Below are 3,247 nucleotides of genomic sequence, written 5' to 3' on the forward strand. Positions count from 1 at the left end.
TAGAGAGCCTCCAAGACACGTGACAAGGGAGAGAGTATTCAAGGTATTTTTGATGAAGTCTAAGGCCCATGCAGGATACCAATTCGCCAACCCTTATCACCTCGCCCTAACTCGGACAAAAATTTCAGCTAACAACAATTTGACAAGAGCATTGAGATGACACATACCTACCATGTGTCTATGCAACGACCCATATCACACATACATATGTTGTTTCATATCTCATGATGACACTAGTAATCAATCTTATCTTTTGTGTGATCATTTATGTAGACGTTGTTGGGCATGAACACAGGAAAGGGATACCTATATGTAAGTACACAATCCCTGAGAAAGGGAGGAAGCAAAGGCACTCTTCCACACTCGTTTTTTGGTTCGGTATCTTGAACTACAAGGGATTATCACTTTTGCTCCCTTCTTCAAAACAACTCATATTTAGGTGGAATAAGCCCATAGACTTTTTTTTTTTTTAATTCAATAGAATGTTTATGTGATTTGTACGTCATATAGGAAAATTTTTAATGGCTTAAGCAATCTAGCTTGTCATAATATCATTCAAATTGCAATTATAAATTTTCTTTTGTATTGTGAAAGAAATTATCCACTAAATAATTATTTCAATTTATTTTTTTTTAATTTTATGTAGCTTTGCTGTGATTTTAACTACCACAAATAAAAAAAAATCAATATTCCAATCTTCATGACGATATCTACTAAATCAAAATGAGGGTACGTTTGGGAGCGTGTTATAAATGCTTTTCATCTTGAAAAGTTGTTAACAAACATTTGAGAGCCAACGTTTCACCTTTTTTTTATGATAACCTCATTTTGGAAATGAGGCCACGATTGGATCCACTATTCTAATCACAGTCTGGGTTCGCAATTACCTTCTTGTTCGACATGTATTTGATAATGGCGTAATTCTATTCATGATATTACGCTGCTCTCTTCTCCCTCTTTTTGGCTTCATTGCGGGCAAATGGTGCTAGGGCACGTTCGCAGTCCTCTTATCTTCTCCCGTGCATTTATTGTTGCATCTCTTTATATGTATCTTTAACCCTAAGCTCTATTCGGGTTTTCCTCTATGATAGTTGTTTGTTGCTTCCCGCTTTACTTAAGTGGTTGTGCCTCGGACCTTTTCAATTTTCTTTTGTGGTGATAGTTTGGTGCTTCTTGTTTAACTTATTTGCTTGTGTCATTTGGGCTCCTTGGTTGTCCTCTCTGGTGGTGGTGGTTTAGTACTTGTCAATTTACTTATGTGGTTGTGTGTCTTGGGCTTTTCGATTTTTCTCTTTGGTGATGGTTTGATGCTTCTCATTTTTCTTTTGTGGTTGCCATGGGGCTTTTCATTTTTCCTCTGTGTTGATGGTTTGGTGCTTCTTGTTTTGCTTATGTGTTTGTGTCTTGGGGCTTTTTAGTTTTTCTATGTGGTGGTGGTTTGATGTTCCCATTTTACTTATATCATTGTGTTATTGGAGCTTTTTGGTTGTTTTCTATGAAGATGATTTGATGCTTCTCGTTATTCTGGGGCAATTATTTTGAAAAGTGCAATCATTAAGCAAATCTATATCTATAAAAATATAAATATTTTTTTCTCATTTGAAATAGCTGAAACACAACATATTATTCAAATAGTCTCACTGAGATTCCAACATCAGCTTTCTGACAACAGCTATGAACTTGCTTTCTGGTGCTGCTTACCAGAGAAGCAACTTCATAGCCGCTTCTTCAAAAAGCACTAGCCGCCCCGAACACAACCTAAATTTATGGGATGCTTTCTGCGATTGCCAATAAACCTTCCCCATTATTTTAAAAATCACTATGAATAAAATTGCATATACAATGATTTTCAACAAACTAAATCAACTATAAATTTGAGCTGGCCCAATACTTGATTGTATTCAGACTCGCTAAAAAATTCACTTGTTAGAAATTGACTCCTTCGAAATGGCAACATTTTTGTATTTAATTCGATCTGAATTGGTTTGTTTGTTCGTGATTCATATTCAACTTAAATTTAGTTTGATGAATGACTTTAAAAAATTAATTTAACATATTTAAAAAAAAAGCATAAAAAATTAATGTGAAAAGTAATCATTAATTTTGTTCATATTAAGCTCATTTATAACTTTAGATCAAAATAATATTTTATTTTGTTCTGCCAGCTTGCTTCTCTAACAATTCGATCACCTACAAATTAGGGGACAGTTGGGATCACTTTTTTGTTTTTTTTTAAAAAACGAAAAATAAAACAAAAATGATTTTGTTTTTTTGTTTTTTTATTTGTTCTTTTCTATTTCTTTAAACAAAAAAGTACAAAATGGTAGTAAAAACATGTTTTTTGCGTTTTCAAAACTGCTCCCAACATCCCGACCGCCGATCCCTTCAATGACATCCCTTGATTTGCGTTAAGATTTGTGCAACGTTAATTAACAGCTATTAAAGGATAAATTACATTAATGGTTATTTATATTTTTTTATAAATGAAAGGCCAAACTTATGGGTCGTTATTTTATATATATTTTTTTTCTCTGAATAAATTACAATAATGGTTATTTATTATTTATTAAATAAGCAGTGGACAGATTAAATAATGGAAGAAGATCACATTTTTGGGATATCTCAAAAAATTGAAACATAATAATAAAAGGGTCATTTACATACATACCACCTATTTCTTATGTATTTATATAGCTGACACCTGAACTTTAATTTTTATATTTATACCTCCTAAAATTTTAATATTACATAAAAAAATTTACTATTTTGACTTTAGAAAGTATGCAATACATATCTCATGCGTAAACAGCATATATGTAAAATTTAAAAGTTAGGTTAAGAATTGAGCGGTAGTAAATATTTCAAAAAAATAAAATAAAACATACAAGAAATTTGGGGGACATAGGTAGGTATGTCAAAACTGCTCATTGTTCGTGAATGGTTTGTGTTTGGCTCGTTAAGAAGCTTGTGTTTGTTTTGTTCGCTAAGTTAATGAGCTTAACACAAACAGTTTTTTTGGGCTTCATATATAAACAAGCTGAACGAACAAATCTTTGTTCGTGCTTGGCCAGTTTTGATTTGAAATAATTATATATATATATATAATTGATGCGTGCCAGAAAATTCGCGGCGGTAAAGTAATGGATTATCGTCTTAGCGTTACACAAGGATTCAACACACACTCAGATAAAAGAGGAAATAATCTGTGATGACACCAGAAGTTTTTACGTGGAAAACCCGTAAAGGG

The sequence above is a fragment of the Phalaenopsis equestris genome, unplaced genomic scaffold (genome assembly GCF_001263595.1).
Source record: "Phalaenopsis equestris unplaced genomic scaffold, ASM126359v1 Scaffold000579, whole genome shotgun sequence".
Classification (NCBI taxonomy): domain Eukaryota; kingdom Viridiplantae; phylum Streptophyta; class Magnoliopsida; order Asparagales; family Orchidaceae; genus Phalaenopsis; species Phalaenopsis equestris.